Source organism: Manacus candei, unplaced genomic scaffold, assembly GCF_025592945.1.
Source record: "Manacus candei isolate 608988 ecotype Guabito, Panama unplaced genomic scaffold, ASM2559294v1 h1tg000095l, whole genome shotgun sequence".
NCBI lineage: Eukaryota > Metazoa > Chordata > Aves > Passeriformes > Pipridae > Manacus > Manacus candei.
The window spans coordinates 605349-631506 of NW_026138143.1; the positions used below are offsets into that span (position 1 = coordinate 605349).

At 36.4% G+C, this 26158-nt stretch overlaps 1 protein-coding gene across 1 annotated transcript in view; it reads left to right on the forward strand.

Annotated features, from left to right (window-relative positions):
• Positions 1-26158, forward strand: part of CNTNAP2 (contactin associated protein 2) — a 1217517-nt gene that overhangs the window by 40337 nt on the left and 1151022 nt on the right. The window lies entirely within an intron of this gene.

The window sequence follows — 26158 nt, forward strand, 5'->3', positions numbered from 1 at the left end:
AACTTTCTATTTAAGCAAAATTCCTGCTGAAAACAAAGATACGTTTGACTAAGGCTTTCAAAATGTTTCTATTTTAAATAAACCTTCCTGTATTTTTCACCAAAATTTTAGATATTTTCTGACTTCATAAACTTCTTTTAGAAGGACAAGCTTAACATATCTTTGTCTCAGCGAATTTAGTTCATAGTAAGGAGAAATTCTCACTGATGACTGAAGAAAATGTTTATTAATAATACATTACAATTTGGAACAACTGTTAGAACCAATATCTTATCTTAATCAGTTCATTTAATTCATCTTTGTAATTTGCAAAAAATTAGAGAAGTCTTTCAATGATATTGTAGAAAAAACATATTCTCATGACTTCTTGGCTCATTGTTGTCTCAGTGGGTACATTTTCATATATTTTATTATCTTATTTGCCTGAGATATGGCAGCCATTTGCATCTTAGAGGCCTTACAGAAATCTTTAACTTCCATCTATATTATCAAACCCTTTTTTTATAGAAACTGACTGTTCTAAGTATTGAGGTTAACAAGTAGTTCAGTGCAAAGTATAGATTACATATTTGATTATGTTCGATGGTGCCAATATATTACCTCTAGGAATCTCTTTACATTTCCGTAACTTCCATAAATAATATCTGTAATATTTACTCTTGTTAACTACAGTAATTTAGGATTCTCATTACATATGCAAAGTATACATTGTCATGACAATTCACCAAAAACACTGTCTGTGCTCATGCATTTGCTTATGGCTTGTTACCAAGAGTCAGAGTAAATGTTTATCATGGTCCTCATGATATTAAATCCTCTCATTCTATGCAAAGTACATGCATAGTGTCAATTGATAGCTGTAAAAATTATTGTTAGTAATCATAAGCATTTCAGAGAAATATAGCCTCTTCCAGGTTTTTAGCCTTGCTCGACTAGACACAATTCCATTCAAAAAAGTAATTCATGCCAAAAAAACATTAAGTGTAGGTAATGTAGAAGTAAATGCTTGTGGAGATTTTAACTGGCAGCAAAATACAAATAGTTTTGAGCAGAAAACAAGTAATTACTTACAAAGCAATCCCACATAATCTTCAAATCCCTCACAATCTAGCACTCTACTTCTTTCAAGTCTGTATGGGGCAAATAGTACTTTTTTTCAAGTTAAATTTACTTGCTTGTATAGACAAAACATATTCCTTACGTTTGAAATATTACATACTCCATTTATCTTAAAACAAAACACTGATCTTGCCATATAGGCACAACCTTAATGAGAGGCAAATCTTTTCAGTCAAATTTTTTTTCCACCAGGGTTCAGTTAATGACATAAAACTATAGATCACAGAGTTATTTCCTTGGTCAGCATATGTAGGCTACCTCCCAAACATTTGGGATCGGCCTTGGTTTTTTTATATAATGTTTTACATTTCTGTTGTTCAAATCCTGACCAAAATAAGACAATGTCTTTTGGTCTCTAGATTGTGAGGCAAATAATTTAGACTGCTCATAGCCATGGTTTGCACCATGACACTGGGCAAAATATTGCTATTCTTTCATCAATTCAAGCATACAAACAGAAATTGTTTATAGCACTTATTTGTATGGGCAAGATATCACCACCAAGGATTGAACTACCAAAATCATCCACTGAAGCTTAAAGTCTTAATTCTTTCACAGAAGACTTGAGTGTACAATACTGTACAAAGGATATGGTTACCATTAGTGCTGGAGAAATGCCACGCTGAGAATGGTCTTTGTGTTGATATATTTCTGTAGGAGTTCGGTGTACAAGCTAAGTCATGAAAAACAAAAAGACCCTGTCCTACTGTCACAGAAAACAGATTTATGTTGTAAAGAGGAATGATAAGGAGAGTTGCAAGCCAAGGAACACTAAAGTCACCTTTTAACAGCTTTAGAGAAGTGTAAATTAAAATTTGGATGTAAAAATTATTCCAATTAATCGCCATGTCATAAATAAACTATCAATCCCAAACAGCGTGTCCTAGCTTTTCTCTAATGAACCATCTCTCATTTCTTATACATAGTGTTTGACTGGGAAAAAAGTAGTGTGCTTTGAAGAAAAAAGCTACCATCTTTCTCCCCAAGGAAAGAAAAAGACACTTATTTTTCAGAACATGAATACAGACTTCCTTCATCAAAGAAGTACAGAGTTCTCACCTAGTACAAACTCCAACTTTTCTTTGCCCGGACCCTCTTTCATGCACTGTTTGTTCACGAGGCTTCGGAAGTTCATAAACTCTAGGCTAAGAGACTTCTGAAGATAATTCAACCCTCTTGGACTCGTTTTAAAAACCTTCAGAAGTCCTGGGGAAAGAGGATTTGCTCATGCCTGTAGCACAAAGGCTAATGGCTTCCTGGAAGTGTAATATAGTGCAACCTGTTACTAGTGGGGTTCTGCAGGGTTCCATCTTATGTCCTGTGCTCTTCAACATCTTCACAAATGACTTGGACACAGGACTGGAAGGGATACCAAGCAAGTTTGCACCTGGGAGGGGACAACCCTGCATGTACAAACAGACTGGGGAACGAGATGCTGGAAAGCAGTGCCATGGAAAAGGACCTGAGGTCCTGGTCAGTGGCAAGTTGCATATGAGTCAGCAGTGCCCTGGCAGCCAGGAGGGCCACCTCTGTCCTGGGGGCATCAGGCACAGCATTGCCAGCTGGCTGAGGGAGGGGATTGTCTGCTCTGTTTGGCACTGGTGCAGCCTCACATTGAATATTGTGTGCACTTTGGTGCACCACAATATAAGAAAGATACTAAGCTCCTGGAGAGTGTCCAAAGGAGGGCAATGAAGATGGTGAAGGGCCTTGAGGAGAAGTCGTGTGAGGAGTGGCTGAGGTTACTTGGTCTGTTCAGCCTGAAGAAGAGGAGACTGAGGGAAGACATCATGCAGTCTACAACTTCCTCATGAGGGGAAGAGGAGGGGCAGACATTGATCTGTACTCTGTACTGACCAGTGATAGGACTTGAAAGAATGGCCTGAAGTTGTGTCAGGGGCACTTTAGGTTGGGTGTTAGGAAAAGGTTCTTCACCCAGAGGATTTTTAGATACCAGAACAGGCTCCCCAGGGGAGTGGTCCCAGCACCAAGCTTGTTCAAGAAGCATTTGGACAGTACTCTCAGGTACATGGTGTGAGTCTTGGGGATGGTCCTGTGCAGAGCCAGGAGTTGGACATGATCCTTGTGGCTCCCTTCCAACTTGTCATATTCTGTGATTCTGTGATAATAGCTTTTCTATTCTCTAATTTGTCTACCTATCTGGTTTACAAAGGAGTCCCACAGACACTGCATTGGTCCAGTGAGGTGCTACAAACAGTTGTGGGAATGTGAGAATAAACAGCTGGCACATGAAGGGCAAAACTTCTTGAACTGGCTTTGTCACATTATAGACGTTTTCTGATACTACAGGCTTTACTCCGATTTTGCTTCAAAGTATTTTCTATGTTTGTTCACCTAACAGATTCTGAAACCAAGTTAACTCAGGATAGTGTGTATAGTTTTGAAGCAGAAATCCAACATCTTAACAATTATTATTGTTAATCATTACTTTCCTTGAAGCAGAAATCTGAGCTGGAGAAAAGATTTCCTTTATAGGCATTTTTGCTACCGAAGTTGCTACTGATATAAAAGACAGTTTTGAAGATTTTCTAGAACCAAAACTCCACTAAGTGATCTAACGATGTAACAGGTTTCCCTTGCTGATAGACACTTGTCAGTCAAAATTTCCACCACTCTTGGGTAAGCATGCCTTTGTCTTCTACCTGGGTGGACCTAGGAAGATTCATCACCTGGCCTGGTTGTGAACAAACGTGTTCACACAGTGCCCATTTGCCTTTTCCTGGTAGATCAGTGATTGAGAGAAAGCTCCATCATTTCTGAGTTTCCATTAGTTTTAAATACATAGAGTTTCCATGGCAGAAAATTGTAAATCTGTTCATTGTACAAAATCATTAACAGAGTTAGAGAGTGTAGCTCATTACTAGCTCCTGACAGAGTGCTCTACAGTACTAAATAAACCAGGTGACGCTTAAACATAGATGTCCAGAATTTGAGGACACAGATACTGATAAACCACATCATATTTTGAACAAGGCTTGCAAAAAGCTTTTTAAGTGTGCTGTTGGAATTGCTTTCAGATATACACTTTCTGAAGATTCGTTCTCAGGTTTCTTAGCTCTCACATTGATAATTGTAAGATTTTGTCAAGGTTGTGTTTTTAGAGATTTTAACATAGAATAATAGAATCATTTGGGTTGGAAAAACCTTTAAGACTGTAGAGCCCAAGCATTAACCTAACACTGTCAAGTCCATCACTAAACCATGTCCCTAACGTGACATCGAACAGCATATAATTTCCCACTGTATAACTAATATGCATTTAAGTTCTGGGATGTAAGTTAATGCTTTCCAATTACAATAATGGCACTGAGGACCAGAGACATGGACAGAATGAAAAAAAAGATGCAATAGATGTGTGGGTATATGTATCTGTTTCCAAGTGCTGATAGACTGCAATATACTGCAATAAGTTTGTCTTTGCATATCTAATCTTTTTAGTCAATTAAATGTTGCCAAGTAGGTCATGCAGCGGTTTTTGTGTATATCTCCATCTGTACAAATAATTGTTTTGACTTCATGCAAGTTGAATATTACTTGTTCAAATGACTCTGAATAAATTTATCAAAGCATTTAAAACAGTTAAATGAGAACTATGAACTCAATTTTTTATTCACTTATGAAATATTATGACTATCATTTGCATGGTCTAAAATGTGCCACAAAGAAGACATGGTAAATTTTCAGCTGGGTTTGGAGAAATTTAATATCATAGTTAAATGTCTTTTGAACTGTTAAAACTGGGTTGGCACTTCTTTTCATTTTCCACAGAACACGAGGTCAATTCATTTTTATATTGTTCGGAAAAACATCAAAAATAATTAATGAGTGGTAGTAAATGTGAAAATGAAGAAATGACAATCAGGAATTAAAACAAGTGTCTCCTTTTATCTTATCACAGCTAGATAATTCTTTTTGCTTCCTCATGATCAGCACCCAGTTCTTCTTTTAAGCTGCCGAAATACTATTAAAACATTGAAATCGATCAAATTCTCATTCACGTAGAGAGACAACTGTACAGTTGTTACAACAACTGTAGTAACTGTTACACTGAGCAACACATATAGTAAAACAAACAGAATCACAGAACAGGTAAGTTTGGAAGGCACCACAAGTCCAACCTCACTGCTCAAGCAGGGAAACTACTCTTCATACATTAACATATGCAATATTTCTGTGATGCAGAAACCAAATTCAGCCTATGGGTTAAGTATATACATTGGAGACCAAATTTCTCAGCAAGAATTCATTACATCTACATAGGCATTTACCATTCCCTTACATGGACAAAATTAATTTATACTGAATAGATTCAATTCAAACTCAATTTCATGGTAAATAACAAAATATTCTTGGAATACATATACAAAACATCAACTGAAGTGCTACTGTAAAATGAAACTATAAATTCTGATGCAGTAGCAAAAAGTAGAAAAGCTTGAAGTTTGTTTTTTTAAACAAAACACAAAAGCATCAGAAATATGAATGTTAGAATTTTTGTTGATGATTTTTCATTTTTATTATTATTTACCTAAGTATCAATAAATAACCAAATCTGAAAATGTATTTTTGAACATTTCGGCTATGACAAATAATGAAGATGAGAGAAAACCAAGAAAAAATTCTATTCAAGCACCACATTATTCCACACTATGTAGTCATGCATTTATAAAGAAATACTTTGAAAAAACCTTTGTCCTCAGGTATATAGGTTGCTGATCTTGTAGCAGATTATTAGTCACAATTCCTGACGTATTCTTTCTAGAGTTAAATCACACCTAGAATGTAGACACTAGCCTTTCTGTATAAAGTTTCTGTAAAATTTCATCATAATTATTTAAAGGAGATTACAGTTTTATCATCATTTTCTCCTAGATTTTTTTTTCATAATGTCTTCACTACCATTAGCATTTTAACTGCAAACTGTTTTAACTTTCTGTGAAAAACCCATTAACAATCAACAAGCAGCTGAAATAAATTCATGGACCTAAAAGGAACACAGGTTACAGTGATAAACTTCAGTATTAGTCTATTAACTATTAAAGAGAAGTATTTAATTTTATACCTCAAAAATAAATTTATTATGTTGCTTCAAATAATCTGCATTATGGTTTATTTAAATTATCATTGCCATTTTTCCTTGCCTGACAAATCAATGGGGAGGCATTAAAAAAAAAGGTGGATATTCCTGATGATATATTTTAGAGCTGCAACTATTATTTTTAAATTCCTTTTTTCTCTTTTAATAATAAAGTTTTTGCTACCAGAATGGCTTGGGAAAGCATTGCAAAATAATTCAGAAAGTGACCACTGATAATCCTAAAGATGAAGATGGTTAACAGGAGCCAGCCTGTTTTTCAGCCCTTTTGTTTGCAAAACAGTCTTTGTTCCTGAAAACAAAGGTATGTTGCACAATAGAATGAAAATAAAAAACATATAATGGTATAGGTTGCCTGTATGGTGTATTGAGCATACCCCCCTAAGATCATCTATATAAATAGTAGTCATGGATGGATGTTATACTGGTGCAGTGGCAGAAGAAGCAGAAGTATCTCAGAGAAACAAGTATTTGTGTGCTGGAATAAAGCTTCTGCTTCTCCTTCCTCTCTTCCTGTTAGTGTGATGGACCAATTTCTGACTTACACAACTGATTTCTATTAGGATCAGTCATGATTTTCAGATGCAATTTACCCATTCTTTGCTTTGAAATGTAAGTTCATGTCAGCCACTTGTTGAAATGTCCCGAGAGCTTGAAAATGAATTCACATACTTTGGGGGTAGAAAGATACCAGGCTCATTCTAGAGATGATAAATTATTTTTGTATTTGCCAAAATACTAAATTGCACTTGATTTCAAAGAGTTTACTCAAAATGACCTTATCATATGAAACTAGACCATTTCAAAGGAGAACTCTGTCATAGGTTATGAAGGGAAGGACGTTTGCCCGTCTTTTAAAGTGTATGTGCTTGTAGTGAGCAGAAGGAAGAAGAAATGAAAAAAATAATGTGATTATAAGCAAAAAGAATCTAGTGTGAGTTTTTAAACAAATCCTGGATTAAAGCAGATATAAAGGAGATGGCAGAATAAGAGTGTCAGGAAAATAATTTGTAAACCACAAAATAAGGTGCTTCAGCTAGGTAATGAAGTGATAGACCTTAGAAGTGGCTGAGAAAAATTTAAGTGTTCCGAACCTTCACCCATTTTCAGTTTTGATCTTAACAAGAATATAATTAACTATCTTTCCTTCCTGTTATCTTCACTACTATATATTTATTTTCAAAATTTGGTAATATCTTTACCAAAATAAAACAGCACAATGCAGAAAAGATTGTTCTTACCGTACATAGGATCTGGACGCAACCTAGACACTAGAAATCTCAGATCAGTCTTGTCTTCACAAGGTTTCCAGAGCTGTCTCTAGAACAAAGAGGATAATATAAACTCAGCTGAAGAATTCAGGAGGAACTCCTGATGCTGTTGGGATGAATAGAAAAATTCCCACAAGACAGTCAGGATTTCATTACTATTTTAAATGAATATTCAGAAGGAAATTCCAGTTCATAAAAGATGTGATTACTATTCTTTGAAAGATCCTGAACTTTTTAAATGCTTTATAAAACTTTTTTTCCTTCTAAATTGTTTTTACTTATAATAATATGAGCATTAGCCTCTTCATTTTTGATCAAATCTATATGGATACTGTATGCATAATTCCACTCTAAAAGAGGAGATTGCCAGTAGTATAAACATATCATTATGCAAAGTAATTAGATGCAGAAAAATAAATAGACTCAATGCTGAGAGCTTATAGAAGTGCAGATAAACAAGTACTCATAATGTTTTTTAATAGATGTTTAGAAAAATCAGCCATATCATTCAGGTTAATGACTTAGTTCCATCAAGATTTGTTACTGTGGGTTCAGAATATACAATACAATGTTTATAATTAAAAGTGAGAAAATCTTGATGCCTCAGTTTGTACAATCCAGCAGGCTTCAGCAGATCAGCAATCATTCATTAAAATCATCTTTGTAAACATATTTTATTTAAACTCAGAAGCAATTCTAAAAATCTTTTTCTCCTTGTAATTGTAAATGCTTGTTTGTTTGCTAGAAGTTTAACAAGAAGTGGAAATCATGTTTTCTATTTTGAGTGAGATACGATTTTTTCTTCTTTGGTTTTCACCTGTCGTTCACAACTACAGCTGGTGACAAACATCCCTCCAGCTACACCTGGGGATTCCTTATTCTCTGGTCTTCACTTACTACTGTAGTTCGAAAAGACTCCCTTGTCCTTTTGTAAGTCATATAAATTAATAAGTCAGGATAGTAACAGCCAGTACTCTTATTGATTTGATTGAATCTCACCTTGGCTAAAAGTCCAAAAATTCAAGCATATTTATGTTAACAAAACTTTTTGTCAGCTGTATTTTACTCCTATAACTGTCACCAGTCTTTTTTTTTACTTTATAGAAATGTTTTCAGATGTTCTGATGAGGTGTAAAAACGGAATTTGACCTTAACCACCTTTGGTTTAGATGAAGTATCCACAGATCAGCGAGTGAAGCCTACTCAAAAGTAGCATTCAGTTAGGCAAGATCTTCATAACATCTACCCAACTCTTACTCATTAGGTGATTCTCATATGCATGGGGAAAACAAGATAAAAAATAATTGTCACGGAATTATTTGTGTGCCCAAAAGCTCTGGACTATATCTGCCCTTCTCTGATGGGTCATGTATGTACTGTAAAGGCACAAACATTCACAGTTTGAATTGTTTCCAGTTTTTCATCCTGGTAATGGACAGATTTTGGATGAGAGATCAGAAGGTGTCAGGGACTCAAGTAGCAACTACTATCTGCCAAAGAGATTGGCATGGGGTGGCACAATAAGCAAAGTGGCTTCTGCTGACCATCTGTTAGAAAGCAATAAATAACAAAAAAACCAGTTTGTGAAGAGGAGAGTGGAGTAGTAGAAAGAGGAGTGATATAATTCTGGACATCCTAGACTGTGCAGAAACCCAGTCCTGAAGAGGATCTGCCATGTAGAAGTGAGGCTGACAGACACTTCAACCAGCCTGAGAAAGTCTCTTGTTCCCTTGTGCTGACCAGAAGTACATGGGAAGTCTTCACATGTGTCTATTCTGTCCAGGAAAGGGTGTGTGTGAAAGCAGTTTCAAAATAACTAGTAAAGTACGCATGTAATATAAATGCATGTTTGAATGGTTATACCTGCACAATCTATTTAACACACAACAGCATTAAGTCAGTGGGTTTTTTTCTGAAGCAAAGTTGGGGGTATGCATGCTAATTGTATGGTGGTATTCTTACAGCTGATTTGTGTGGGCTCATGCCAACCACTCTGTTATCAGGAAGTATGTCTTAATTTCAAGAGTGCTTGGCAGTATATTTATTTCCTATTTTATCCATGGAACTTCAGCTTCATTCCGTGAACCAAGTGGATATACAAGGCAGCAGAATTAAGGTTCCATAGGGAATAATAAATCTGGTCTGACCTATTTTTCAATTGCAACTTGAATTATCTTCTATTAACAGAGAGTACAAGGAGGAGAGACTGTCAGTTAATTCATTCTTATGTCATTAAATCTGTTGTCCTGAAAAATAACTGAAAATAGTGAGTAAGCAGCCTTACTTTCATTGTGTTTTCAGACTATACAGACCAGATTCAAACATTAAGACAAACAGCATTTCTATGACCTCTAATGCCTCTGCTTAGGTCAGTGTTGGATAGAGTTGTGTAGGCAGCTTCTGTTCTTCCACCTGCAATGTAAAGCCAGATTTAAGCTTGAGACAAAGCAAACTGCAGGTACTTTAACATGCTTAGTGTATCTTCATTTGCTTCATATGTATTTTAGTGTTTCTGTAAAATAATTGTGCTACAATTTCAGGGGTAACTGGGTTTGCTGATGTTATCATGGAATGCATCCTGTTTAGTACAGCATCTGTCTTTCTTACTCATACTGTATCTAGCATTACTGAGTAAAAACCTATTCCTGTAGATAACTGATTTTATTATAGGTTAAACAACTATCGGATAAAAAGATATGAAAAGTTCCAACTGCTGTGGAACCTTTCCATTATTCCAGATTTAAAATAATATAACTTTCATGAAGAAACAAAACTTTGTATGTCGTGTCTGAGAAGGTCTAAAGAAACATGAGGCTGTGTCCCCTCCCCAGTGGTACTTGGGGTTGAATACAAAGACAGGTACTAAACATGTTCCCTCTGACACAAAAAAAAATTTCTGACCATCCTCGCTGTGCCACTGCCTGGTCAAATGAATATCCTTAAAAACCTCTTGCATTTTTAAGGTAATTAAATGTTTTAAGGTAATCTTTAAGGTAAACCTCTTTGGAGGAAAACCTCAGGGGCTTACCCAACTGTCATGGCCAAAGTGGCTTTTTGCATATGAGTTTTCTGGAATAAAGCCTGTGTAAAACCTGGTGAGTGTTTTGAATCTTTAGGATGTTGAAAACTACTCTAATTTCCCAACAATCACTAATTGTACGGTCCACATTTTCTGAAAATTTGAACCAATAATGTATTTTCAATCAATATAGATGTTTGTGTTTGTATTTATACTCCCAACCCAACTTTTTGAAACAATTCTGACCAAAACAATACCGTATTGCGCTCAGGTGTGGCAGGGACCACAGGGGTGTCAGTGAGGTGAGGTCGGGCTGCTCTGCGTTTGTCACAGCCGGGCACAGTGGCCCCAGTGTGGGGCACAGATGAGCCCCTCAGCCAAGGCCACAGAGGGGTGAGGGAGAATGGGGAAGAAGGGGCCCTGCCAGCTCCAAGGGAGAGCAGAAGGAGTAGTAGAAGGGGCTCTTTTCCCCTGGAGAGCTCCCACAGGTGGGTCTCTCCTGAGGGAGCCACAGCCTGTTCAGAAGGGCCTATGCTGGAGCAGAGGAACAGCGTGAGAGGGCAAGAGTGGCCATGTGGGGCTGGTAGAAACACTGACCACAGCCCCCAGATCTCCTGCATCCCTCAAGGCAGAGTGGGGGCAGGTAGGAGTTGGGAGTGAAGGAGTGAAGGTGAGCCTGGGAGGAAAGTGTCATTTTAATTTTGTCTTTGTTCCTCACTATCTAAATGTATTTTAATTGGCAATAAATTACATTAATTTTCCTGAAGACTAGTCTGTTCTTCCCCAGAGGTAGTTTGTACGTGATCTTCCTGTCTTTATCCCAACCCATAAGCTTTTGTCAACTTATTTTCTGCCCAGGCCTGTTGAAGACTGGAGCTAGGCTGTGACTGGATGGGGGTGTCTGGCACCTGGCCAAGGTCAACCCACCACATCATGGCTAGGCTTCGCGAACGAAGATTTGGGAAGGCTCTATCCACGTTTGTTACAACAACCCACCACAACATCCTAAAAAAAAGGACTATGAAATCAAAATACTCATTTCAAATCACATTAAGTTGAAAAAGTACGTTTTTAGGACCTTGGAAGGGAGACTGAAATTAATGTTTTTTCATAACAGATTTTTTACTGGTAGCTTGTATGTGTAGTGAAATCATTGTATTAAAGAAGACAATTACATAACTACACAAGATTTGTTCAACTTTTTCTTCAGTTTATATTTCCTAAGTGATTGTCAGAGCTTTCCCCCCCCCCTCCAGAAAGTTTTGCTGGCTTCTCGGGCTTACCGGACAATGCATTTGTCCTGTGCTGTGATCCCTCACCTTTCTTTAAAGGATTCCGTTTGGAAATGCTCCATGAGATTAAATGGCATACTAGGACACCACCCCCAAATTAAATGAAAGGGTTTCAGATCATGGTTGGAACATAAGGTATTCGTCCCACAGTAGCTATTCAAATATGTCATTCACCATGAGTAATAAAATTTTATAGGACAGCAAGAGACACGGTATTCTAAGCACCAATGCATACACCATTATTCGAGAGTAACCTCCTTTACTCTTGTTCTAGGTCAAAAGTAACATTGTGCTGTTCTGGGAATTCTGGGAAAAAGAAAAAAAATGCTGATCTGTAGGCTCATTTAAGATCAGGTATTATGAAAAACCAAAAAAAAATCAGATGAGGAAAAAAGAAAAGAACAAGGTCAAACTATACTAGGCAGTTTTGGTCAAATATTTTTGAATTGGGACTCAGTCTTCCACAGTGTCAGGCTTTCTGTTGGACAACAATGACCTACAGAAACTGGGACCTTCACACACTACAAAAAAAGTCAAAAAAAGGGAGACCATAATAGCCACTATAGCACATGACTGTTTCTTTGTGTCTGCTTTATGTCCATTAGTGGAATGAGAAAAAATAATTTTAAGAGATAAGAAAAGCATATATTTGACCTATTCTTAGAAAAATAAGGCAAAATATTGATTTTGGTAAAAAATTGGAAGAATTAATTACTATGTAATTAATTAAGGAGCTATCTCTTCTTTTCTGGAAGTTGTTCTATGCAAAACTGAAATAATTTTAATACTTCAGTTAATTTGAAAGTCAGATGTGTCAAGATACTTCTGTGGCTCAGTTGAGGGACCGTAATATCTTAAACCCATGTGGTTCTTCCCAAAGAAATTGTTTGTTTGTTAAACACCTCATTGGAAAACAGTATAAGGAAAACATACAATTGGTAAATATAAAACCGCAGTATTAAATTTCATTCTACGATTAATATTTTCTCTTAAGGAAAAATCTGCACCCCAGAAAAAAATTTAACATCAAGATTTTTGTGAAAACCTCTCCTCCTGTGTAATCTTTACTAAATGCATTGTAAAAATTAACCAAATAATGTTAAAATGAAATTGGGAATATTATGTTCTCTTTTTTAATAATCACTGATTTTATATTTTAAAACTTAACAACTGTAATATTTTAATGAAAAATCCTAACTATGTGTTTTCGAAATATAAAAATTACAATATTAGCATGTAGGGTTTTTGAGTTTACAGACCTTGTTCTATAATTCAGAACTGAGCAGACTCCAGGTGGATTGTCTAACTTTGATATGCTTTAGCAATTCAGAAAGATGTTGGAATGTCATGCCTTGAAGTGAGGATTTCCATTATTCATATTTTTCCTGCTTTATAGTTTTCTTGTTTGAAGACTAATAATTATAATTTAAGGAGGAAAATATTATCTAAAAAGCTAAATGGTTCATCAAAGGTTGTAAAATAACAGAAGAGTAGTACTTTTTTCTTAACTTGAGTCTGTTCCTAGACTGATAGACTGAGAAATGCTGTTTGCTTGAGGAGAATTTTCAGGGTGGGAGGGGAAGCGTAGAGGCTTCATCTTCAAGGAGATTTTAAGAACTTGTACAACCTCATATTATTGCTTGTGTTGTGGTATGTGTGGCAGGGGTTAGACTAAAAAATGATGACAATAAACTGGCCCAAATTTGTAGTGTTAACCCAGGAATTACAGCACTTTCTTCCCTGTCCATTCTGTAGACAGAGTAATAGTTTGAATATCAAAATTAATAAGCAGGACAATATTGAAGTATGTGGCTGTCCTGAATATCTCACTCTGGCCTGTAAACTTTTAGTTTTAATTTTGGAGCATTAGTTTTTAGGTCTTAGTTGTATGTTCAGCTAACTTTAATTATTATGTAACTAACCGATAATGTTGAAAATGTTGTGGGTTTCTTAATGAGATGGGATTGAAATTCAACCTTTGAAATCATAATTTTGAAAATGAACTGATGAAAATAATAAAAAGTTGAAGTCCTTTTGTCCTTTTGTGTTCAGGATCATACTTTCACAGAGGCAAGAGATTTATTACACTTCTAACTCCTGGTAGCTGTGCTCATTGAATAATATTCTAAATGTTTGAGCTGGTTTCTAATGTAGAAGACAAATCATCACTGTGAGAGTAACTATGTTTTAATTGCAGGCCTCAGATGTGCAATTTTTAATGCAATATTTTAGTCCAGAATGATGTTCCTGTAGAAACTGGTGGAACAGCCGGAAGTAGCACATCCAAGACTTATCAGAGAAAGATGTAAAAAAAAGTAATAAGAAAATTAAGGCACTAATTTAAATAAATAAATAAAATTCTGCCCTCTTTCTCAAGCCCACATGTGTTTTCAGCAAAGGTATGTTATTTTATGGACTTTTTAACTCTCAATGTTAATTTTAGAACTCAATGAGGACCACTTAGGACTTTCACAGTGTCGTTTCTATAATAAAAGAGAACCTCAAAGTGATCACTAAGCCACAAATGACCATTAAAAGGGCACTGATGGTTATGGAAAGTAAGAAGTGAATTCTGAAAGGAATTCTAAATACTCTTCAAGGCAGATTATTTAAATTGAACTGTTCCACTCAGTGGACTATTTATTTGAGGTAACCTTAACTTGATTGAGTTTATTTTCATTTCCAAAACAAAAGCTGATGAATACCCTTTCAATTCAAATCTTCCATCGCTTTTTCTTATGTCTTACAATAGAAATGGTAGTGTTGCATAGTGAGGAGATTGGGCATCCCATCAGCTTCATCAACACTGAAATGGTAAAATAGGAGATATAGCTGAAAAGACAGATCTGTATTACTTCTAAACTGTTAGCAAGAGATTGTGACTTGATACGCAAAGGAAGTCTCTAGTGTTTGACTTTTTCCATGGCTATACAAAGCCAGGTGCTGCTGATCTAAGCAACTGTGTTAAAAAAGGGCTACCGGCTAAAATTCAGTCAACACAAGAAATATCACAACCCCTTTCAGAGGTTCATCTTTAAACTCTTAGTGATCCAGGTTCTCTATTATTAATATCAAAGGTGAGGAAAACAAAAGATGCTATTGCTGCTTTGAGAGTAATGAAACAACATCAGGCATTAAGATGTCAAACACTGCACACTGCGCAATGCAAAGAAGGCAATGCTGATTCTTGGAAGTGTGTGAGATTTTCCTAAGAATTCAAGATGTATTAATATCCGTATAAAAATACTTAGTAAAATTTAATTTGTGTACTTACTGCGTATAATTCTAGTCAATGTTGCAGCCATGGGTCATTTTGATTTGTGTGTTCATTATTCATCAGGTTAAACCTCTTTTTTACATATATCACACATTTACCACTGCAGTACACTGAACTGCATGAAATTGGACTTCATCACAGTTTATGTTAATATTTGTAGAGAACAAACACCCCTTACTCTAAAGTATCAGCAGGTACTATATTAAAGTAATTACAAAAAAATTGCAAGTAAAACAATTCCAAGAGGACTTTACTAACATGTCTTAATTCTGAAATAGAGAAATGGCTGCAAGATGAGCAATATGGTTGGACCTTCTAGCTAACACCATTTATTCCGGTTGCTAAGGGTGACAATAGTGGTTTATTCTATATTGTAATGCAGTAGCGGAACCTGCTTTGTAACCATAAGATGAATCAATTAGTTTGCTTTTTTCATAACAAATTAATTAAATCATAGTATAGAAAAGACTAATAGTTCATTTAAAAAGATGATCTGGATAGGATACTCTGTCCTTTACATATAAGATATACTTTTAAATCTATTTTTTTTAAATATAAAATACAATAAAAGAAATTATTCTTAAGGAGGGAATACCATTACAATACATCAGGTTGGTAAAACTCAATGTTGTGGGAGACCTTTTGTAGACAGTATGAGCGAAATGTGTGAAATGCCCATCTGGCGGTAGAAGAAATTGTACTTGTGGAGAAAGTTTTATTAAGGAAGATGCACCCATTCATAGTCACTTTAATTTCTTTTTCTCACATTTTATTTACTCTCTTAACCTTAAACAGGGGAAAGGTCCAACAGCCTTACCCTGAGAAATATGGTGCAGCTCTGGTACGTGTAGGAAAACAAGAGTGAAAAGGCTAAAGGAGTAGGTTAAATTTACCAGGGGAGAGTAGATTAAATTTATGATTTAGTGCATCACTGTCAGTAGAATGGAAAAAAATACTACTATCCTACCACAAATCTTTCCAAAGATCTTTAGGGTGTGTCCTATATTGTTATAAGTACAGACTGTAACATCACTTCACTGTTTCAGTGTTGGTGTGTGTTATTCTGCTACATTAAAATCATTTTATTCTTCCATTTCTATGGTTATAAGAAAGAGGTATTGGGATGGAGAAACAGCTGCAAAATGTCTTACCATTTGTTTTATGGATTTTGTACCAACAAACAGAATTCCGCAACGGGGATGAAATCTTCATGGATAATATTTGACGTTTTATAGAAAGGATGAAATTTTCTGAGTGCTTTTTGTAAGTAAGAAATTCAGTGTGTATATTTCATAACAGTAACAACGGGCAAGTAGTTTTTCAATGTTTATTTAAATGCTAGCTGATCTCACTGCTTCTCTTAGATCTGAGTATAGCAAGAGTTCTCATGAGAAATCCATGTCATCAAGTGAAATCTTCAGCTTGTTAAAGCCAATGGCAAAATTCCCCCCGGAGCAGCAAGGACAGACAGGAAGGAGGGGTAAATGCTCATCATGTGGGAAGCGTGGAGTGGTTATGTCTAGGCATAGGTGTGGTTTATCTAGGGTAGCAAAGGTGATGCATCTTGTACCTCACTGAAGCCACAGCCAAGTTTGTCCAGTATGAGCCCTTAGGGAAGAGGTCAGTACAGTGCTTCCCCAGGGTTGCCAAATGGTCTCACGATATATGTTTTTCCTTGTCCTCTCTGCATACAGCCCTGTTTGAGCTTTAAATAATGGACAAAGAAAGTACTGCTTTTTCTTCAGTCTTCAGAAAACCAAAATTTAGTTTCCTTAACAATAAATCTGTCATAAAAGGTTATAAGAGAGAGAGGTGAATGTGCAAGGAGAGCTTAAAGCAGGGAGCCATAGCAACTGAACCTAAACCTGATCCAGATCTGAATACAGATTACTGTAAATCAGTGTCTGGCAGACAGCTATACAAGTTAAAAGATCATGTTTAAATAAAAGAATCTATAGTTTTTCTTGATTCTTGGAGACTGAGTTATTATCTTTTAACTTTGGTTTAATAGTATCCCAGATCCCTCTAGTTTGGTAGGTAAGAAACCTACTTTGCAGATAGACTCAAGGAGCAATTGCTTCAGGCTGGTTTGTTTGGGTTTTTTGTTTGGTTTGATTTGGGGTTTTTTGTATTTTGTTATTTATTTATTTATTTATTTATTTATTTATTTATTTATTTATTACAGTGATAATAATTTTTAAAAACCCAACCCTAAACCTTTTTCATGAAGTCTCTTTTCTAGTGTAACACAGAAACAGAGACAGAAGTGATGTATTATAGACACGGAGGAACTGTTAAACTTAAGAGTTCTAGTAGCAGTTTCAACTGACATACATTTACATTGTTTTTTATTCTGTTACTGACTTTCTGACCCTTGTAGCTACCAGACTTCTGAAGTACTGTACTCCCAGACAGGTGAGAATCTATGTCAGGACATGTGATGGCAGTACGTGCCTGGCACATCAGAAGACGTGATGAGAACGGGCTGCATAATGCTTACCCAACAGGTTTGATATGTGCTGGAGGCAGGAATCTGTGAACTTTTAAGTCCTCCACGGTCGCCCAGATGCAACACTGTGACCCCACATTTATGCCGTGGTGGGAACTGGTCAGATACCATGAGCTCATCCATAACAAAAGAGGGTAACCAGTAGTGACTAGTTTGAGAATGCACACAGGAGGGCTGTCACAACCTGCCACAGTTGTACAACACACCAGTAAGGTGGTAGTCAGCAATATGAAGCTAGTGCAGAAGGAATGTACTTGACAGGTTTGTGTCAAATGATGATTGCAAAAGATCACACATCTAATATGTATCTTTTAATATTATTTTTGCATTATGAATGTAAGATTATGAATGTAAGATCTTTGAAGAGACATGAAATAAAATTGTACAGAATGAGATACAGTTCTCATGCCTTTTTCTTGCACAAATCATGGGCTAAACTAAAGATAATTACTTCAAGTAAAACAGAACTTTTAGCCTGTGCCACTGGACCACTGTCCTTTAAAATCAGTGGTAAGTTTATGTTTATTGGGTATACAAAGCCTGTGTAAAATTGTGCAAAGAGATTAGTTACATCAGTAATGCAAGTGGTTGAATATATGTAGGAGTATTCACTGGACCAAAACTATACTCCCAAGGTCATAGTTGCATCACGGACTTAGTTTAAGCAGTGATTACATAGGATAAAAAAAAAAATCCACTAAAAAAACAAACCCTTGTTAATCAAGTAACTCTTGAAATTCTTGGGAAGGACTGCATGAATTGCAGTTGTTTGTTACTGCTGCATTATAAAACATAACTGAGTTTGTAGCAAGTGTAAAGTTTCTTGCTGGTGGTGAAATAATTGCCAGTCTCCTATTTCACATTTCAAAAGGGCAAGGCATACTATTCAGTGAAAGAAAATTTTGCCAAAATACTTGTAGTGTTCATTGCGTAAAAAACTGTCTAGGTGGCCAGGCCAAGGGAGTGGTAGTGAATGGAGTTACATCCAGTTAGCGCCTCAACATAACACTACACATCCCCAGAGCTCAGTATTAGGATCAGTTCTATTTCCTCATCCATGATCTGAACAAGAGGATCAAGTACACCCTCAGTCAGTTTGCAGATGACACCAAGTTGGATGGGAATGTTGATCTGCTAGAGGGTAGGAAGGCTCTGCAGAGGGATCTGGACAGACTGGATTGATGGGCTGAGGCCAGTTGTATGAAGTTCAACAAGACCAAGTGCTGGGTCTTGCACTTGGTCTCAACAACCCCAGGCAGCACTACAGGCTGGGGGAAGAGTGGCTGGAAATCTGTCCAGTGGAAAAGGACCTGGAGATGCTGGTTGACAGCCACAATATAAGCCAGCAGTGTGCCCAGGTGGCCAAGAAGGCAAATGACCTCCTGTCTTATGTTGGCAATGGTGTGACCAAAGGGCTAATATAGTGTCCCCCTATACTTGACACTAATAAGGCCGCACCTTGAGTCCCATGTCTAGTTTTGGGCCCCTCACTACAAGAAAGACATTGAGGTGCTGGAGTGAGTCCAGGGAAAGGCAACAAAGCAGGTCAAGGGGCTGAAGCACAAGTCTCATGAGGAGCAGCTGAGCGAACTGGGGTTGTTTGGAGGAACAGGAGGCTCAGGGAAGACCTTATCACTCTCTACAACTACGAGAAAGGAGGTTGTGGCAAGGTGAGAGTCTGTCTTTTCTTCCAAGTAGCAAGTTATAGTAGGTGAGGAAACAGCCTCAAATAGCACCAGGTTTAGATCATATATTAGGAAAAATTGTTTTCACAGAAAGGATTATGTCTTGAATGTGTAGATTGACTAGAACAATCACTCAAAAATGAAAATTAAGGAAATTTTGATTAGCACAAGCGCTTAATTTTTCTGACTGCTGCATATCAAAGTACTTGTAAGAGATGTTGTCTGGGTGATTTAAGAAATCAATGAGCTTTGCATCTGTAGTAAATGTTTTTAAACTTTAATGTAGGTGATAGATGTTTTATATATACTTGTTGCAAACATGAACACTACTAATTAGAAGCTTTGGCAGAACAGTTTGTATCCACAGCTCAGAAAAGTAATCAGACTAACTGTGCATACCTACTATATACAAGTCTTTCTTGCTAAGTGCCCTAAAAGGTGGAAAGATTGATGACTTGCTGTTTAACATAGTATTAAGCAGTTTGACAATTTAACAGTTTGTACTTATTGACCATAATCATATTTTCAATCACCCCGTATACTCATATGTTCCACAGACTTGTTTTAGTTTCCAAACACGTACCTTAGACTTTAACAGGAAGCAGATGGGCAGTCTTGTCTTTTTGCTAGTCTGAACAAAGGCTGTGTGCCTAATTAATTTTTCATGAACTTTCTTTTTGTCTAGTTCTATTCAGAGTATCAGCATTTGATTGTTGCAGTTCACATCCAGAAGTACAGATGAAAATTGTGAAGAATGTGGTAGCACTTTGGGAGTCAGTGCCTGTCAAGTTAGATGATTGTACTACTTCTAATTGCACAAGGAGTGCTACTTACTTCTGCAAGGATTTGGATATCTCCAACCTGTTCACAAGCTTAGAAACTGCAGAACAAGCAGCAAAATTCAGGATTATCTCCTGGTTTATATCATGAGTGAGATGGGATTTTTTGTTTGTTTTAGTTGGTTGGTTCATTTGCTTTTGCTGTTTTTTTTGGCATTATTTTTTTTAATAACAAAGATGATGATCTTTTACCACAACTGTTATGAGGCCAAGGTATTTGTGAGTATTTCCAGTCTATTGCCAATTATTAGCTAGAATATCAGATGTGCTATTTAAGGAAACATTCAAGGAACAGTGTGGCAAGACCACAGCTTTCTGCCAAAGTTTATGCACCTCTAAAGCAGGGGCAATCTGCTTCTGCATCCAAATTGAAGCACAAAGAAAAAATTATTACAGGTTTTCCACAGCTGTGAAGTCTTTTCTCTGGATATCTGTTCTCTTTCATTATCATTCACGTTAAATGCATAGCAATGGATTCCTGCTCTTGATCTGGGTACTTATATGTTTATTCAATGTGTCATTTTTCTTGGCTCTTTCAGTACAAGCTTATCACCTGGGTCTGGGAGAAGGGGAAAACAGAAGTGTTCATTTGATGGCTGCCTAAGAGCAGACCATCATGGTTCATAATATCACACAGTTTTCTTCTGAGAGCTGAGTTCCTATACTGTGCTGACAGTGCAGGTGTGGCCACAGTTTACAGCAGGATGAATTACAATCAAATAGGATTTCTCCCTGAGACAGTTAACACATCCATTCTTATCAGTTCAATACAATTCTTTTTTATGCACCTGCTTGCAACCCATGGGATTCTTTGCCCACAGTGTATTAATAAGATTCTCCATCTTTGTGTGATGTTAACCATCCTGAAGGCCTTCCAAAATGGTTGAAAACTGAAGGCACTGAGCAACGTGTCAGTAGCTCGCATGGACAGACCCTTTTCTGATATTAATAATTATTAATTAATTATAATTAATTATTTCTACATGTGGATAACAATTCTTTAGTTAGGACTTCTCTCTTTCAACTTTTGCTTTTTATGAAATCCTCTATCCCTGAATCATGAATACCATTCTAAAAACTAGTGTAGTGGCAATTCACATTTGGGTTATGAGCTATTTTTAAGGTGCTCTTTTAAGCACCTTGATCCCTCCTTCTCTTCTGTAAAGAGCAGAGTACCCATGTGACCCAAATTTAGATTCTAACCTCTTTTCTGTCAAAGGCTGTCAAAGGATTGAGCTCCAAGTCGTACAAGCAGATGTATTGGTGTGTTTTTGTCTCCTGGTTGGAAGTCCTGAGACCTCTTTTTGGTCATGTGGTTGATGACATATGAGGGATGATTGACATGAAAGAAAAATAAAAAAGAGAACACATGGGATCCTCATGAGAGAGAATGGCAGATGGTGTTTGCCAGAAGAGCTTATATTTGAAGGGTCTTGAAGCACCTCTGAAAAAGAAGATGACAAGCTTATGGTATATATCAGACAAATAATTTTTTCTGGTAGGTTTACCAAGTCTGTATCTTGAAAATGACTGACTTAATTTAGTCTCCATTTATGGCAAATGTTTGTTGCCCTTCAGAGGAATTTATAATCGCCACAGCTAGCTCATGCAGTTGACAAGTGGGTGTACATACCTTGCATTTCAAATATAATAACAGTCTTTCAGGGGAACTATTTTGGGAGCAGGTGAATTTGCATACCAATAACAAGAAAGAAAATTGCATGCACCGTTGAGAGAGAGGAAAGTAGAAAGAAACAAAATTGATAAGGAGAACAGAATAGTCTGGCTGTATGGTTGGATTCTGACTGTAATGATACAGAAGGTTTGATAATAAGGCCTACGCCTGAGTCAGACAGGCAGAGTTGTCTCAGTACTTGTATTCTTAGTACTTAGTATTCATGATGACCTGAAATGGACTTTTGTGTGCTTTTGGAATGGGCTTGGGCTGTGCTGGTTTACTTTGCATCAGTATCAGTTACAACAGAAAGATGATAGCCTGTGTATTATTTTCTCTGCTATTATTTCCATACAGGTTTAGGTAAGGTGATAGTTTTTACAATCTTAGGAATTAGCAGGGACTCTATAGCTCTGTAAAATCTAAGGGTAAAGTTTTGGTGTTAACCTCTACTGAAGTGGACAGTTTTAACTCATGCTGAAATAGACAGCTTTACTTCTTTGATCTTATCCATTCATTTGTATAAAGTTGGATTTCAAATATATAGCAGGGAATTCCAACTTCTTGGAAGAAAAGAGATTACTTGTGTTAGACGTGACCAGGTAGTTCTCAACAGAACTGACTCTACTAGAGCAGTCTTCTTTTTAGTTTTTTCTTGTATCACACTCTTTTGGTGTCTCGCTTTTTCTCCACATCTGCTCGGTGTTTGAGCTGTGCTCATTTTGAGTATACACTCCATGCCAAATTTTCTAAAATGTACTCCACCAATTACATTCACTCTTATCTGTTTTCAGTTTGCTCTCCTTATTCACAGTCATCCTTCTTTCTTAGTCCAAACAACTATCTTGTATATGAGCCCTTGTAGGCTGTTTGTTAGGAGGAGGAATGGATAAAACTAAACAGGTACGAAGTTTGGTGCAGTCATGATTGTTGGTCAGTCTTGCTTACTGGTCAAGTATGTGGATATATGGCATTCAGAGGGACAAACAGGTATTTATTCTCAGAAATGACCTGCTGGACTCTAAAATGTTAACTATGCCCCAGAAATCTGTCTTTGTAGCTCTGCTAAAGAACCTAGTTCCCTGGGGTAGGGTTATAACTTGCTTAGCTCTGGGGGATACTGCAGTGGCCAGCAGTTTCTACTGTGCCTAGATGTTCCTGTGACTAAAGGGGCTCTTGAGCAGAAGCATTAGCCTGAAAAGATTGTGCTCAAGTATCTCATCCATTTCAACACTTCAGTGATCATCAATGAGATGATCATCAATGCTTTTCCAGTATACTGCCACCACATTCAAGTGAGTTTCTTGCTACAGTGTTTTTCATGAGCTGTGACTTCCATGTAGGTATGGTCAGCTGACGAAATTTACAGATTTCTCTCTCCATTTTGTTTCTCTCTTTGTTGGAATGTGATATGGTTTCTCTCTTTGCTAAAATGCAATATTCTTACAAAACATTCTCTTAGGCATTCAGTCTAGTATATATTTACTGGCAAGTGTGCTGTTTATACTTCAGAAGTAGTTAAAAACTGGAAAGTGGAATCTACTTGGATCCATTTCCAGAAAGAATACTTTTTGTCTGCAGCCCAGCGAGTAAAGTTCTATTACGCAACTGAAGGTGTTCTAAAATTTCCTAGAAACGATGTACTATGAAATGCGGGTAGATTAGAGAAGAAAGATGTTTAGTCAATAAGCTTTTTTTTGGAAAGTTAGAATGAAGAGAAAAAAAATCCCTTTTCCTAAAATGATAACAGAAAATAAATATAAAATTGCAGGTCTGTAAATACAGTGTGTGTATATGTATGTTTACATGTATTAAAGTGTTTCTCCATTTGACAGAAAGAAAATGCATATTGTGCCGTCTTCCATCTGTAATCAGACAATGTGGTTAGAATAGTATAATCAAAAGATGGTAAGGCTCTATCAAACACCTTGTCAAGGAGTTTCCTCTTTGGCATACACCTATATTTTCTTTTGTTTAATTTATCACTATGCCAGGCCAGCAGGTCAATTTCTTCTCCAGATTTCAGTGTCTATAATCCTGCTGAGTTCCCAGTCTAAATTTTGTGTTTCTGTATTTCCTGGTGTTACCACTGTGGGTTTTTATTATCCTTTTTTCCCTTAAGCCTTGGCTGATGGCATGAGATCGGAAGCTCTGAGATTGTTTGAATGAAAAGTTAAGCAGTCTTGCAGAGAAAACCTTGTCATTGTGATTCACATGTAATTATTGCTTGCCTGCCAGTGTCTAAGGAAACGCAAACTGCCCCTTTCATCTGAACTCTAACTGCTGATTCCTGATCACACTCCTACTGTTTTGTTATGGGCAGATCTGTGTGCTGCAGACAGACATCTTAATAGAGTCAAGAGTGGTATAAGTGGGAATCCCCTGCACAAAGTTCTCCACAATTTCATAAAAAGCAAGGAATTTCCTGTCTACTGGAGAGTAATGACAAGTTTTCCATCAAGCCAGCAGGTAGAATTGTTACCAGACTTTTGGAATACCTGACCACTATGTACACATGACAACCTGCTGTACAACACCTGTATCATGCAAGAACCTCCAAAATTATCAAGACCAAACATTATTATAGCCCAGAATCCTTTCCCTGACAGTGTCCAAATGAAAAATGTGGGAAAAGTGTAAGGAAAGGGCCAATCAAAGCTGATAGTTGGAAAAGACTCTTTCAGCCACCAACAAACTGGGGCAGCTCAGGGATTTCTGGGACGATTTAGTAGCTTTCCCTCTTCTGGGAATGTTCTTAATGTAGTAAGACCTTGTGATTGTTTAAACATCACAATTTCAGCATCTCAATGAGAATATTGCTATGAAGCAAGGGATAGAACCAGTTATGGAAGTAATTAGGAGAAAAAAAAATAAAGAAATACAGGCAAAAAGGGTTAAGTCATATCTGATTATTTTCTTGGAGGTGGTTAGGTTGGGATAGTATATTTCACATTACAGAAATTGAGTCATAGATCCAATCTAGTGCAGGATTAGTTTTAGCAAAGCCTGTTATCTTAATGAGATTATCTATTTCTACAGAACTGAGTTTACAAAAAATCTTTGCTGATTTGAGTGCTTTAGATAGGCATTCAAAGACACGAAAGATGTAAATTCTGCAGATTTATTATAAAAAAAGTTACTAATGTTACCATAGATAGATATGAATTAGCAAAGCAATCATAAAGATTGTAGGAAAATATTCGTAGGGTAGATAAAGTATTATAGATTCCAGTTGTCTAAGAGAATTTAATGGAATTTGTTAAAATTAATGGCTTATGTTGGTACAAAAATAAGTTATCTAGGAGTCAAATTTGGTTTTGATTCAGAACTGAGTCTAGGTAACTGTAATTTCCTAAATTGCATTTTCATGAAGCTTACCACAACTTCAAGATTAGAGATATTTTTTTTCTAAATTGCCAGGAAATTTTTAGTAAGTTGATAGCTTATTCTTGTCCTTCTCTCAATGTAAAAGAAAAAAGATGATAAACATATTATGTTTCTGTTTGTTCCATTATGTCTCCTATACGCTAGTTACAAATAATTAAAAATATATTTAAATTATTCACTCATAGGATGCTATACTTTTCTCCTTCAGAATAATTGTACAAAAATGAAACACATTTTTCCCAGATACTGTTTCCGTAATATTACTATTTTTTCTGTCAAAGTTTCTTTTGTTTATGGGTTACATGGGGTTTTTGGTGGTTTTTTTGGTGTTTGTTGTTGTTTTTAATCGTTTTTTTCTTCCAACATTAACTGAAGCTTATAGAAAAAAAAAAGATTGTTTCCCAAATACAATTTTTTTCCAATACATATTAGAAAAATTCTGAGCTAGGAAGCTTGAGGATAACTTTGTGACTTAGTTGAAGGAAGGGTTTGTTTGGCACCAAACCATCCTCCCACATCAGTTATATATTTGCAAATGGAGCTGGATGCTTGGCTACTAGATTGACGCTTCAACACAGTATAGTTTCTAAGGTGATAGTTTTACCCTTATGAGCTGCTTTTTCCAAAGTGCCAGAACAGTACTGACAAACAGCACAGAGCTACTGGGGGTTTAAGAAATGCTCTGTCACATTTCTTCTTTTCTATTGATAATACTATTTTTAGTTGAATATGTTAATTGAAATGTCCACTCCTGAGAAAAATAGAACACCATGTTTCTGATCTGCCTTTTCATTTATAAGATCTGCAAAGAGTAATTTTCTTCGCATTAACCCTTAAACATCTTTTTTTTCCTTAGATCAGTTTATTTATGAGGAAGTTACTGTAGCTGTTGTGGAAATAAATTTGAGTTTGCATTACTTTTCAGTCAAAAATTCTTAGGGATTGCAGCCTGTGATATCAGGAAACTGT